Source organism: Bos javanicus, chromosome 8 (genome assembly GCF_032452875.1).
Source record: "Bos javanicus breed banteng chromosome 8, ARS-OSU_banteng_1.0, whole genome shotgun sequence".
Lineage (NCBI taxonomy): Eukaryota > Metazoa > Chordata > Mammalia > Artiodactyla > Bovidae > Bos > Bos javanicus.
This window is the reverse complement of record NC_083875.1, coordinates 11,631,883-11,647,080: the sequence shown is the minus strand read 5'-3', so window position 1 is coordinate 11,647,080 and position 15,198 is coordinate 11,631,883. Positions and strand designations below refer to the sequence as shown.

General features: G+C 44.9%; 1 long non-coding RNA gene across 1 annotated transcript; it reads left to right on the top strand.

The window, feature by feature from the left end:
* Positions 1–8,989: 8,989 nt before the first annotated feature.
* LOC133252453 (uncharacterized) lies at positions 8,990–9,458 on the top strand. The gene is made up of 2 exons (XR_009737935.1): positions 8,990–9,232; positions 9,310–9,458. It is a non-coding gene; the product is annotated as an uncharacterized LOC133252453 (long non-coding RNA).
* The last annotated feature ends 5,740 nt before the right edge of the window (positions 9,459–15,198 follow it).

Here is a 15,198-nt window from a genome sequence, read left to right as displayed (position 1 = left end):
AGTGGCTCTCACCAGTTTATGTCATATCCTCCGGACTACATCATTCTTTTATAAGTTGTACCCTGCCCAGTTCCCTCCTGTTTTAATCCCAGCACTAGTCAGGGCCTGTCCCTTCCTGGGTCTCTCCAGCAATGCCAAAGGTGTCACCCCTTCCTCTGGGAAGAAGAGAGAGTTCTGCTCGTGCTCCACCCCCTCGCCGCCCCCCCACTCCCACCCCCACCCCTCTCCAAGAGGCCTATTTTCAACCTCTCCAGTCAAGTCCCTGCAGGTCCTTTCTAAGCTGTGGTTGGGAATCTTGTATTGTTCTCCAAGTGTAGGGCCTGGGAGGTAGTTCAATCATGTATGGATGTGTGTACCAGAGAGGAGTGGGGGATGAGCCTAGGCCATTCTGTCTGTGCCTACAACTGGTAGATCTCAGTTTGAGGCAGTCTGAAGCTGATACCATCCACCAGGAGGGCCTCTTTAGGAAGAATATAACCTTACAAATGCAAAAATTGACACAGACCTTGGAAGGGGCTCTGTGCAAGTGAGCTGACCCTACACAACATTGGTTTCATGGTGAGCCTTTCTCTGCTAAGACATACACCACATCCTCCCCTCACTGTAGGGTGGGGTGGGGGTGGGTTGCAGAAAGAGTAAGTATAAGCCTAGGACCCTGATTCTAGTCCAGTCTCTGCCCTGAATAATCCGTTCAGGGCATAACTCTGTTCTGGCTGATCTCTAAGGTACTTTCCAGCTTTATTCCTTCATCATTTCAGGAACAAGGCCATTGAAAAGTCAATCAAGCCCTTGTTCTCTTTTTTGGAAACTCTAGTCCATCTCACATTAAACAAATGTATTTAATTAAACATGCTGGTGGCAGTGGTTTAATTGCTAAGTCATGTCTGACTCTTGTGACTCCATGGACTGCAGCCCACCAGGCTCCTCTGTCCATGGGATTTCCGAGGCAAGATTATTGGACTGAGTTGCTGTTTCATACTCCCAGGGATCTTTCTGACCCAGGAATCCAACACTGGTCTCCTGCATTGCAGGCTAATTCTTTAGCAAGTGAGCCACCAGAGAAGCCCATTTAATTGAACATAAACCCATTAAATATATATTTGGCTGTGTAAAATTTGGAAGTTGTTTTTACAAAGTGAAGTGTTTTCTTCATTTTGGGAAATGTCATTCATTAAGCACATCTGTACTGCAAGGCCATGAGGAGTCAGGCACTGTTCTAGATATTAGGGTACAGAGTTAACAAAAACCCCTGACTGTATGGCAACTATGTGGAATGGAGCCCAACAAGCAGATACAAAAATTAGACATTGTGGCACATGGTGGTAAGTGCTATGGAGAAAAATAAAGCAAGAGATTTAAAAGAAAAAAAAGGAAAAAACTTAAAAAGAAAGCAAAGATGGGGATGGGTGCATGCCAAGTCATTTCAGTTGTGTTACGCTCTGTGACCTTCTAGACTGTAGCCCAACAGGCTCTTCTGTCCATGGGATTTTCCAGGCAAGAATACTGGAGTGGGTAGTCATTTCCTACTCTAGAAGACCTTCCCAACCTAGGGATCAAATCCGTGTCTCTTGTATCTCCTGCGATGGTAAGTAGATTCTTTACCACTAGCAGCATCTGGGAAGCCCCCAAAGATGGGGCTGGGGCTGGTTCATTGCATATAAAGGCCCTGGGGTTTGGCAGTCAGTTTTGACCTTTGGTAATGACAACTGGATCAGTGGTGGCCTCTGATGATAAAAGTCAGCAAGACTGGGGGTCTTGCCAGCACACTCAGGACTCTGGAGCTCAAATCTCAATTCAGGCATGATTCAGATGCTGTTTGGCTTTGTTAACTCAAATAGTTTGCTGCTGGGTGTGATTTCTCAGTCATCAATGCACATTGCTAACTTAGGAGTTTGAAACGAAATGTTTATATGCTATATCTAAGCACAAGGACGGAGAAGGCAATGGCACCCCACTCCAGTACTCATGCCTGGAAAATCCCATGGACGGAGGAGCCTGGTAGGCTGCAGTCCATGGAGTTGCTAAGAGTCGGACACGACTGAGCGACTTCCCTTTCACTTTTCACTTTCATGCATTGGAGAAGGAAATGGCAACCCACTCCAGTGTTCTTGCCTGGAGAATCCCAGGGACGGGGGAGCCTGGTGGGCTGCCGTCTGTGGGGTCGCATGGAGTCGGACATGACTGAGGCAACTTAGCAGCAGCAGCAAGCACAAGGATGACAACCAGTACTACATTTGTAGACATCAGTTAAACATGTATTCGTGTGCTGGTTTTTATTTGAATTTGGAAGCCCATCCATGCTTTTTTTTTTTTTTTTTTTGAGACTTTTTTTGATGTGAACCTTTTTTTTCCCCCTAAAGTCTTTATTGAATTTGTTATAACATTGCTTCTGTTTTCTGTTTTGGTATTTTGGCCGCTAGGCATGTGGGCTCTTAGCTCCCAAATCAGAGATTGAACCCGGCCCCTGCACTGGAAGGCGAAGTCTTAACCACTGGACCACCAGGGAAGTCCCACCCATCCCTGCTTTTAAAGGTCTCATACATTTTTGTCTGCTCTGGAAAACTTGGAGGAATTGTGCTGAGTGAGTGACCTTCCCTGATAATGACCTCCACCCACTGAGGCAGGTGCTCTGTGGACATGAAATTGAATGAAGACCCAGACAGGCCCTGGGTGCAGAGCCCTCATTGTTTTTGCTCACATCTACCCTGGGCTTCCACCTCTCTAGAAGGAAGATCCTATTCGTGGACTATCCCATAGGGGAGTTTAAGGCTTTAGCAACATCACTGCTGGTCCTCACACAGACCTCCCAACTTTTGATGCCTTCATCGATATTATCCAGAGCGCTCCTTGAAAAACAACCCACCAGCTCCACTGTCACAGCCTGACACTCACCTATGGGTCCCACCCCACTCCTAAAAACCTGACTCCCAGAGCTGCTGGCAACAAGCGTGACCTTCCGGCTGTGCCTCCGAGAATGAATTTTCGTTCACTCTCAAACCCTTCCTCTCTTTCGCCCTCCTCCCTAGCCAAAGTGGCTATCCCCTGTCCCCTGGGGGCGTCTTCCACTCCTGTCCCGCTCTATGGCCATGTAGGGAACTCGGCCTCCACCCGTACGGCAGCCTCCAGGCCGATCACCGTCCTCTGCTCCTTCTCCGAAGTTCACGCCATCTATTTCTGTCCTTTACTCCTTACCTCCAGCAGCTCTGGCACCAAACATGGGCCATGTGCCCTGATCTAGTCCACGATGTTCACCTGCCTGGGGAGGCCTCACCTGAGCCTGCTCCAACCCTACTGATGTCACTCCCTGGGGTGAACCTCAGCAGCAAGAAGCACCCCTTCCGCGGTCCATATCATCACCTACTCAGCGTGTCCATACACCTGGCCCCTCGGTGGCTTCCCTTTCCTACCATAACCACAACCCACTCACCTCTCCTCAGACCCCCAATCATACCACCTGTCCCGTCTCCCTCCTATGCCCCACCCAGCCACACCATCTTCATGCCATCTGATTTCCTTCCCCTGGGGGCTGGAGCCTTTTGGATGGTGTCAGCCTTTTGGAAGGAGCCCTTGCCAATGGCCTTAACTCATCTCAATTTGCCCCTCAGCCCCAAACTGTCCTGTCTTCTTTCTCTCCCCTCCTGGCCCTTGACTGGTGAAGAAAGCTATCATTCCATGCTAAATGGACCAGCTACAAAATCATTTTAACTCTGCTACTTCCTTTCCACAATCTGATCCCTTTCCCACAAAAACATGCATTTCATTACCCTGGGACTCTCTCAACCTTGGCCTTTCACAAAAACATGCATTTCATTACCCTGGGACTCTCTCAACCTTGGCCTTTCACCCTCAAATTCTTAATACCTCTCCTACTGCCAATTTCTTAAAATTACTTCACCTACCACTTTCTGGAGGCCAGTCTTTAAGAGCTTTGTCTTCTTCTTTGCAGTAAACATGCCTTTCTTATCTCTGGGGATTAGCTGCCTCTGAGTCTCTCCAAGTCTAACTTCCTGGTCCAGGTCAAAGGCGCTCCAGGTACTGAAAACTGAAGGGAGGTCTCCTGGTGCTGTTTGTGGACTTCAAGAAATCATGGAAAGCAACAGATCAGAAAGCATAATTCTGGTTTTTCAAAGTCGAGGTAATTTCCTACAAGTATAGGCTTGGTGACCTTGCCATCAATCTCAACAGTTCACTTCAGTTCAGTCGCTCAGTTGTGTCTGACTCTTTGCAACCCCACGGACTGCAGCATGCCAGGCCTCCTTGTACATCACCAACTCCCAGAGTTTACTCAAACTCATGTTCATTGAGTTGGTGATGCCATCCAACCATCTCATCCTCTGCCGTCCCCTTCTCCCCCCGCCTTCAATCTTTCCCAGCATCAGGGTCTTTTCAAATGAGTCAGTTCTTCGCATGAGGTGGCCAAAGTATTGGAGTTTCAGCTTCAGCATCAGTCCTTCCGAAGAATATTCAGGACTGATTTCCTTTAGGGTAGACTAATTGGATCTCCTTGCAGTCCAAGGGACTCTCAAGAGTCTTCTCCAACACCACAGTTCAAAAGCATCAATTCTTCAGTGTTCAGCTTTCTTTATAGTCCAACTCTCACATCCATACATGACTACTGGAAAAACCATAGCCTTGACTAGACAGACCTTTGTTGGCAAAGTAATGTCTCTGCTTTTAAATATGCTGCCTAGGTTGGTCATAACTTTTCTTCCAAGTCTTTTAATTTATGGCTGTAATGACTTTAGAGCCCCCCATCCCAAAAAAAGTCTGTCACTGTTTCCACTGTTTCCCCATCTATTTGCCATGAAGTGATGGGACCGGATGCCATGATCTTAATTTTGTGAATATTGAGTTTTAAGCCAACTTTTTCACTCTCCTCTTTCACTTTCATCAAGAGGCTCTTTAGTTCCTCTTCACTTTCTGCCATAAGGGTGGTGTCATCTGCATATCTGAGGTTATTGATATTTCTCCCAGCAGTCTTGATTCCAGCTTGTGCTTCCTCCAGCCCAGTGTTTCACATGATGTACTCTGCATAGAAGTTAAATAAGCATGGTGACAATATACAGCCTTGACATACTCCTTTCCTTATTTGGAACCAGTCTGTTGTTTCATGTCCAATTCTAACTGTTGCTTCGTGACCTGCATATGAGATTTCTCAATCACATACAAAAATATAAAAATCAAGACTGTTTTATGCCATTTAGAAAGCAGTAGAGCAATTACTTGGAACCAATACACATTTTGATGAGGTTGCTGAACTGGTAGATCAGGAAAATGCCATAAATATAGTCTATCTGGATTTCAAGTAAGGTTTTGTTTTTTTTTAAACTAAGATCTAAGATATAGTTGATTTACAATGTTGTGTTAGTCTCAGGTGTACAGCAAAGTCATTCAGCATATATATATATATATATTCTTTCCCAGAATATAGCTTCCTGTGCTTTATAGTAGGTCCTTACTGTTTATTTTATATATAGTAGCAAGGCGTTTTTTGATAATCATCTGAGCAAGTAGAAAAATAAAGTCTGAATTACAGTAAAACTAGGAGAATTCATTACTGGGTGAGTATACTCAAAGAGTATTAAATAATGGATTCATCTCAGTCAGAAAGTATGTTTCTAGAAGTTTGCTGAAGGTACTACCCTGAGACGTACCCATTCAATACTGCCCCAGATTTTTTGGATGATAATATAGAAGGAATACTTACAAATACGTAGATAATATCTATAAAGGGAATTATGTTAGAGGGAATAATTAAAGCCAGAATTAACTGGACTGTAACAAGATATCTTTAATAGGGAAAAGTAAACACGTTAATATTGAGTGAAAGAAGCAAGTCATAGAAAAAAAATCACTATAAGATTCCTCTATATATAGTTCAAAATAGGTGGAACTTACCAGTGTATTGTTTTCGGGAATACACGTAGGAGATAAAAACCATGAAGAAAAGCAATGGAATAATCATCAGAGAAGCCAGGAAAGTTGGAAGGGAAGAGGGGACGTGATCAGGGAAAGGAACAAAGGGTCTGTAGGGGATACTTTGTAATTTCTTACCTTGGGAGATGGGGTGTTGATTGAGTCCTGTCTGACTCTTTGTGACCCAATGGACTGTAGCCCACCAGTCTCCTCTGTTCATGGGATTCTCCAAGCTAGAATACTGGAATGGGTTGCCACGCCCTCCTCCAGGGCATCTTCCCGACCCAGGGATCAAACCTGTGTCTGTTATGTCTCTTGCATTGGCAAATGGGTTCTTTACCACTAGTGCCAGCTGGGAAGCCCTTGGTGATGAAACATAGTATTTATATTATCTTTGCAAATGAATGCATTCTTTTGAGTGTTTGTTACATTTTACAGTAAAAAAATTTTTGAAAGGAATAAATCTACAGTCCTCTGGTCTAAAAAACTACCCCAAAGTTCTAATAGTCTAATCAATGTGATGTATGGAAGAGTTAGGGGACTTAGTTGATAATGAAAGTCAAAGACTCAGGTAATCAAAAGCCACTGACTGGGGTCCTGGCCAATGACCATGCACAGTCGAGGAACTGCTCTTTCCCTGGGAGGAAGGGAATTTGACCCAGGAGATGTGAAGAGTCATTGTCTGTCCTCAGATGCCTGCTTTTCCTGCTAATACGAGTTTAGGAGGATTCACGGGGGTAGTTGACTGCTGTCTTCAAACCTTTCAAGCTGTTATATGGAAGAGGAATTCAACTTGCCCAGGTAGGCTCCAGAAGACAAAATGATGTAGAAGCCACTGTGAGGCTCCATCAGGTAACTTTCTAATAGCCAGATGGCTTTGACAGGTCATGAGCTTCCCATCTCTGGATGCATTCATGCAGAGCCTGGGAGAGTTCTGTTAACAGGTAGTTGGAAAGGACATAGAAGAGTGTGATTGGTTTAAATGACCTTTCAGGTCCCTTGCAACTGCCACAGGCTCTGACTCTATGCAGTTTCATGATTCTGTGAGACTTGTGCATTATGCCTGGGAAGGTAAGCAAGAGGCTGATTCTAAAATAAGACAGATTTGTTTTCAAATATAAGCCTTATGTTTTGACAACCACTTCCTTTTTATTTTTTTTATTCCATGACTTTTAAAACTTTTTATTTTGTTTTGGGGTATAGCCGATTAACAATGTTGTGATAGTTTCAGGTGGACAGCACAGGGATTCAGCCATACATATATATGCATGTATCCATTCTCCCCCAAAGTCCCCTCCCATCCAGGCTGCCACATAACACAGAGTACCCTGTGCTATACAGTAGGTCCTGGTTGACAGACACTTTCTTTTAAAACCATTAAATGGCATTGTAACATGTATAATATCATATAAGAAACATATCACCAGTCCAAGTTCGATGCAGGATACAGGATGCTTGGGGCTGGTGCACTGGGATGACCCAGAGGGATGGTATGGGGAGGGAGGTGGGAGGGGGGTGGTTCAGGATTGGGAACACATGTACACCCGTGGTGGATTCATGTTGATGTATGGCAAAACCAATACAATATTGTAAAGTAATTAGCTTCCAATTAAAATAAATAAATTTAAATTTAAAAATATATAAAATATAAAATCAATAAATGGTATTGGTACCTTGCATTTCTCAGATTTCAATGGCCAAAGGCTTTGAGACCCTATTACCACCAACAGAAACATCAATTTTCCAGATGTGCTTCCAGATTCTTGGTGCTGGAGAGATTCCTGAGGTCCTGTTTCAACCTCCCATCCAGCTGCAAGAACACAAGAGGGGCTCAGAGTGATCCCCGGAATCACAACTGATGGATGGAAGCTGGGACTTGTGCTATTCTCTCCTGCCACCTGCTGGCCCTTCCCTTCACCTCCTGCTTCTCCAGGTTGTTGGAGGTGTCAACGTGACACCCAGAATTCCTTCCGGGGAGGGACCCTTCCTATAAGGGGAAAAGCTTGGATGACTTCCAGTGCCTCTTACTAAATCTAGGAAAAGCATAAATTCACAGATGATGAGGGCTGGAAGAGACCTTTAGTTCAGTTCAGTCGCTCAGTCGTGTCCGACTCTTCGCGACCCCATGAATCGCAGCACCCCAGGCCTCCCTGTCCATCACCAACTCCCGGAGTTCACTCAGACTCACATCCATCGAGTCAGTGATGCCATCCAGCCATCTCATCTTCTGTCGTCCCCTTCTCCTCCTGCCCCCAATCCCTCCCAGCATCAGAGTCTTTTCTAATGAGTCAACTCTTTGCATGAGGTGGCCAAAGTATTGGAGTTTCAGCTTTAGCATCATTCCTTCCAAAGAAATCCCAGGGCTGATCTCTTTCAAAATGGACTGGTTGGATCTCCTTGCAGTCCAAGGGACTCTCGAGTCTTCTCCAACACCACAGTTCAAAAGCATCAGTTCTTCCGCATTCAGCCTTCTTCACAGTCCAACTCTCACATCCATACATGACCACAGGAAAAACCATAGCCTTGACTAGATGGACCTTTGTTGGCAAAGTAATGTCTCTGCTTTTCAATACGCTATCTAGGTTGGACATAACTTTCCTTCCAAGGAGTAAGCATCTTTTAATTTCATGGCTGCAGTCACCATCTGCAGTGATTTTGGGGCCCCCAAAACTAAAGTCGGACACTGTTTCCACTGTTTCCCCATCTATTTCCCATGAAGTGATGGGACTGGATGCCATGGTCTTCGTTTTCTGAATGTTGAGCTTTAAACCAACTTTTTCACTCTCCTCTTTCACTTTCATCAAGAGGCTTTTTAGTTTCTCTTCACTTTCTGCCATAAGGGTGGTGTCATCTGCATATCTGAGGTTATTGATATTTCTCCTGGCTATCTTGATTCCAGCTTGTGTTTCTTCCAGTCCAGCGTTTCTCATGATGTACTCTGCATAGAAGTTAAATAAGCAGAGTGATAATATACAGCCTAGACGTACTCCTTTTCCTATTTGGAACCAGTCTGTTGTTCCATGTCCAGTTCTAACTGTTGCTTCCTTAACTGTTGCTCTCTAAGGAAGAGACCTTTGAACTCTTCTAACCCAAAACCTTCAAACTGATAGCCCATAGGTGATGGGCGGGTCTGATTGGATCCAGCAGTGGTGAATAATTTTGAGCTCTCATATACACATCTGGAAATTTGACTGAAAATGAGATTTGTGATGTCATTTGCTATTGGATATTTGTGAAGTCTCAAAACTGAGAGCAGTAAGTAGTTGAGCACATCCACCTTCTAGTTGCAAGACACTCCAATAGCCAGATTACAACGGTGCATATCCCCTTCCTCTTGGCTACTATAGAGGAAGACCAAGCGGTAAGAAAGCCTCCTAAAATCTGTCTTTTTAGCCTTGGCCCCACCCCTAGAGGAGCTGGCTGCTGGCGGCAAGGGGAGGATGGAGAAGTTGGAAGAGGCAGAGGGGAGAATCAGACGTGAATCAGAAGGTGGGCTGAAGTTTGGAATCCTATTTGTAATTAAAGTTTGGATTTAAATGAGACTGGAATTTAAAAAAAATTTTTTTTTTGAAGTAGAGTTGAATTACAATGTTGTGTTAATTACTGCTGTGCAGCAAAGAGAGTCAGTTATATATATCTATACATTCTTTTTCATATTTTTTTCACATTATGGTTTAATCACAGGATATCGAATATAGTGTCCTGTGCTATGTGGTAGAACCTAGTTTATCCATTCTATGTAAGACTGGAGTTTTTAATACATAAAAGGAAATTGCCATTTTAAGATGGAACTGTTCCTATCCTGGGAAGTGGGTCAGAAATCACAGAATCTGGCCTATTCATCCGAAGTATCCACCAATGGTAGGGAAATCAAACCATTGTTGAAAATGATAAAGATAAAAAGCCCTGGGACTTCCCTGGTGGGTGGGGTAAGCGGTTAAGACTCCGCCTTCCAATGTAGGGGGGGTGTGGGTTCATTTCCTGGTTGGAGAGTTAAGATCCCACATGGTTCGTGGCCAAAAAACCAAATCATAAAACAGAAGCACTATTGTAACAAATTCAATAAAGACTTTAAACATGGGCCACATCAAAAAAACACCAAAATCTTGCGGGGGCAGGGAGGAGGGGAAAGCCCCTTCTTTTTCCCTACATTGCCAAGTTCAACCTTCAATGAATCGGTTACTCATTGGCTTATCCTATGGAATTCAATGTCCCCGTGACAACTCTCAGGTGGGGCTGAGCAGCAGCACCGCCGCCCCCCCCAGCCCCCGCCCATTTAGAAGGGCTACCCACATGTGCTGTGCACACACTTGCCCACCCCACTCCAGCGGCCCTCAGTCCCATCACTTGCCTGCCCCCCACAGAGCTAGGATTTAGAGCCTTCCTGTGCTCCTATTCCTTTTCCCCTGGGTACCATAAGGCCCAGAGGGGACATGTGACTTGCCGTAAGTCACACAGAAAAGGAACTGAGTTATATCCTAAAACTCACACTCCTAAAAGTAAGATCTAGGATGAAAAGGGTGAATGGCTCCCCCTCCTTCACCCACACTGGATCTTCCCCGCCATCCTTTCTGCAGCAGTAAGCGGAGGCACTGGGGCAGCGGGTGGCTAAGGTATTAAGGGCAGAGAACCAAAGCAGGGGCTGGGGTGCTGACATCACAAGACGCCTGAGGTCAGTCCTGTTCCCACCTCCTCCCCACCCCCAAGCATAAACCGAGGTGAAGAAGCTGTCTTCATTTCCTTTGTTTGTGCTCCACTAAGGTCAGATTTTAATTAGAACACATGAGTTCATTGAGAGAGAACCCATCCTGTACCTCCTTGTCCCGGCAGAGGTTGTTTCATGGGGAAGGACACCAGGCCACTGCCCACCTTCTTGTTCCTCTCCATTTCTGAGCTCCTGACCATTCCCTCGGCCCCAGCCAGGGGTGACTCTGGGAAGGGGTTGGGCATTTTCTTTTGGATTAAATGCCCCAGGAGGCAAAAGCATAGAGAAGCACCCCTGCCCACACACACCCCTACACACATACACACCAAACACACACACCACCTTTCGCTGAGCTCCTGCTGCATCCAGTCCAAGAAGCAGGCAGATTGAGCTAAGTCCAGGTTTAGACATTTGCCTTTAATTAAAAAAAAAAAAACAAAACCCAACTGGTACTACTGGTTGCCTCCAAGAAGGGGAACTGGGAACATTTATCATTCTATACCCTTTTTCTCTTTTAAATAGACTTTAGTTTTTAGAGCAGTTTCAGGTTCACTGCAAAATTGAGAAGATACAGAGATTTCCCATGTATTTCTTGCCCCCACACCCATACCCAAAGCCTCCCCTACTATCAACACCCTCCCACACCAGAGGGTACATTTGCTACAGTTGATGGGCCTACAGGACTTGTCATTATCACCCACAGTCTACAGTTTACAGTTGGGTTCACTCTGGGGTCCGCTAGGGGCTGGACATTCTGAGTTTGGACAAATGTATAAAGAGGTGTATCCACCATTAGAGTACTATCCAAAGAGTTTCACTGCTCTAAAACACCTGTGCCCTTCTTTTCCTTTCAAATTCTGAATTCCTACTCATATCAAAGAAAACATTTTAAATATTCTTCCCAACTCCGAATCCTGGGAGATCCATGGAATTCACAGCTGCTTGGAGGAAGGAGAGGGCACGCTGAAGCGAGGGAGGGTCTGTATGTTTCCTTTACCCTTTGTTGTTGTTCAGTCGCTCAGTCATGTCTAACTCTTCACAACCCCGTGGACTGCAGCACGCCAGACTTCCCTCTCCTTCACCATCTCCTGAAGTTTGCTCAAACTCATGTCCATTGAGTTTGTGATGCCCTCCAACCATCTCACCTTCTGTCACCCCCTTCTCCTCCTGCCCTCAATTTTGCCCACCATCAGGGTCTCTTCCAATGAGTTGGCTCTTTGCAACAGGTGGCCAAACTACTGGAGCTTCAGCATCAGTCCTTCCAATGAATATTCAGGGTTGATTTCCTTTAGGAATGACTGGTTTGATCTCTGTGCAGTGCAAGGGTCTCTCAAGAGTCTTCTCCAGCACCACAATTTGAAAGCATCAGTCCTTCAGTTCTCAGCCTTATTTATGTCCTGCATTTGTACACATTTGTCCATGACTACTGGAAAAACCATAGTTTTGACTATACAGACTTTCGTTGTCTGTATAGTCTGTATAGAGTGATGTCATAACTTGTCTTCCAAGGAGTAAGCGTCTTTTAATTTCATGGCTGCAATCACCATCTGCAGTGATTTTGGAGCCCCCCAAAATAAAGTCTGACACTGTTTTCACTGTTACCCATCTATTTGCTATGAAGTGATGGGACCAGATGCCATGATCTTAATTTTCTGAATGTTGAGTTTTAAGCCAACTTTTTCACTCTCCTCTTTCACCTTCATCAAGAGGCTCTTTAGTTCTTCTTCGCTTTCTGCCATAAAGGGTGGTGTCATCTGCATATCTGAGGTTAGTGATATTTCTCCAGGAAATCTTGCTCCCCGCTTGTGCTTCCTCCAGCCCAGCATTTCTCATGATGTACTCTGCATATAAGTTAAATAAGCAGGGTGACAATATACAGCCTTGACATACTCCTTTCCCTATTTGGAACCAGTCTGTTCTTCCATGTCCAGTTCTAACTGTTGCTTCGTGACCTGCATACAGATTTCTCAAGAAGCAGGTCAGGTGGTCTGGTATTCCCATCTCTTTCAGAATTTTCCACAGTTTATTGTGATGCACACAGTCAAAGGCTTTGGCATAGTCAATAAAGCAGAACTAGATGTTTTTCTGGAACTCTCTTGCTTTTTTTGCTGATCCAACGGATGTTGGCAATTTGATCTCTCGTTCCTCTGCCTTTTCTAAATCCAGCTTGAACATCTGGAAGTTCATGGTTCAAGTACTGTTGGAGCCTGGCTTGGAGAATTTTGAGCATTACTTTACTAGCGTGTGAGATGAGTGCAATTGTGCAGTAGTTTGAGCATTCTTTGGCATTGCCTTTTTTGGGATTGGAATGAAAACTGACCTTTTCCAGTCCTGTGGCCACTGCTGAGTTTTCCAAATTTGCTGGCATATTGAGTGCAGCACTTTCACAGAATCATCTTTTAGGATTTGAAAGAGCTCAACTGGAATTCCATCACCTCCACTAGCTTTGTTCATAGTGAAGCTTCCTAAGGCCCACTTGACTTCGCATTCCAGAATGTCTGGCTCCAGGTGAATGATCATACCATGGTGATTATCTGGGTCATGAAGCTCTTTTTTGTACAGTTCTTCTGTGTATTCTTGTCACCTCTTCTTAATACCTTCTGCTTCTGTTAGATCCATACCATTTCTGTCCTTTATTGTGCCCATTTGTGCATGAAATGTTCCCTTGGTATCTCTAGTCTTTCCCATTCTATTGTTGGAGTAAGTTATGTAAACCTTATTGGGTGCTGACTATGTTAACCAAAGAACAAAAATTTCAGAGTTCTGAAGGGATGTATTGAATAATATAATGAAGCAATAGCTTCATAACTGAAGACAATTCTGGTAAGGCCAAGCTGGATAGAAGACCACTGCCTCGAATAATATTTTCCCTTTATATTTCTCAGTCTGTAATTTTAACCTGTTGACCCTGCATTTTGACTAAGAGCTAAAATGGTTCAAGATCAACAGACTAGCCCTCAACACCTGGAAGATCCTGTTCTCATAAGCATATCCCAGAAATCATAAGCAAATGTTGACCTTCTTTTTACAAGGCAAACCGCTGAGGCAGAAACCAAAACACCAGCAAGTACGCAGACATCTAAGGCTTCATCTAGGCAGGATGTAAAATGTCAGGCCATTAATCTTATATTTTTAATGCAGTGGTTACAAAGGATGGGGCTGATGTGGGATTGAAAAACAATACTGAGTTTAGAGAATTCCTCCCCGCCTCCCTTTTTTTTAACCCTTAAATACTGACACCCACTCACCAGGGTTGGGAACTAGCAAAAGCTACATGGGATTCCAGGGTGAGCGTTCATTTCCCAGCCTCCATTCCTTGGCTGTCAACAAAGGCAGAAAATGCCTAGTCAGGGCCCATTGGCGCTTGCCAACACAGAGACCTGTTTCTTATTTCATCCGGCAGAGTGCAGAGCTGTAGTTACCATCACTAAGGTGGAGAGCTTGGCATCCCTCCAACAACTGATACCGTGAATTCAGCAAGACGAACGAAGCAATCAGTTGTGAGACAGAAAAACAGGGGTGTGTATATTCTAATGGTAAGCCATGGTTAACACACAGTGTTAGGTATCAGTATTTTGTGTACTTTTGAGTCCAGCCACCTCATGCGAAGAGTTGACTCATTGGAAAAGACTCTGATGCTGGGAGGGATTGGGGGCAGGAGGAGAAGGGGACGACAGAGGAGGAGATGGCTGGATGGCATCACTGACTCGATGGATGTGAGTCTGAGTGAACTCCGGAAGTTGGTGATGGACCGGGAGGCCTGGTGTGCTGCGATTCATGGGGTCGCAAAGAGTCGGACACGACTGAGTGACTGAACTGAACTGAAGAATATAAATGAATCTACATTTCTCTATGTGAAAATTCTGTTTCCACCTACATTCCTCAGATAGGTTGACTGACTCAAAAACTTAAACCCCAGAATTCTAGTAGCTAAGGCAGTTAAAACCAAAAGAATGCAGGTTTGTCTTGACTAGTAAGAAACAGAACCCAGTATCCTCTAATGTAGCGGTCCTCGACCTTTTTTGGCACTAGGGACTGGTTGCACGGAAGACGACTTTTCCTTGGACTAGGATGGGGTGGGGTGGGGGATAGTTTTGGGATGATTCAAGGATGTTACATTTATTGTGCAGTTTATTTACAGTCCATGGAATTCTCCAGGCCAGAATACTGGAGTGGGTAGCCTTTCCCTTCTCCAGGAAATCTTCCCAGTGCAGGGATCGAACCCAGGTCTCCCACACTGCAGGCAGATTCTTTACCAGCTGAGCCACAAGGGAAGCCCCTCACTTATTTCTATTAGGTCAGTTCTACCTCAGATCACCAGGCATTAGATCCCAGGGGTTGGGGGCTGTTGAGTCCTGCCCCAAGGACACAGGTGCAAGGCCAGATAAGTGGAGCCCAGAACCAATGTCACCTCCAAAGCTGACTAAGCCTCTTTGTAATCATTGCCAAAAGCCCCTGTGACCATCACTAACAGGATTCCTGACTCCAAATTAAGCCTACTGCACTCACGGAGCCCACGTTTTGTTCTAATAAACTCACTCCCTTCTGAAATGCTGTGTGTCTGGAAATCCTTTTCC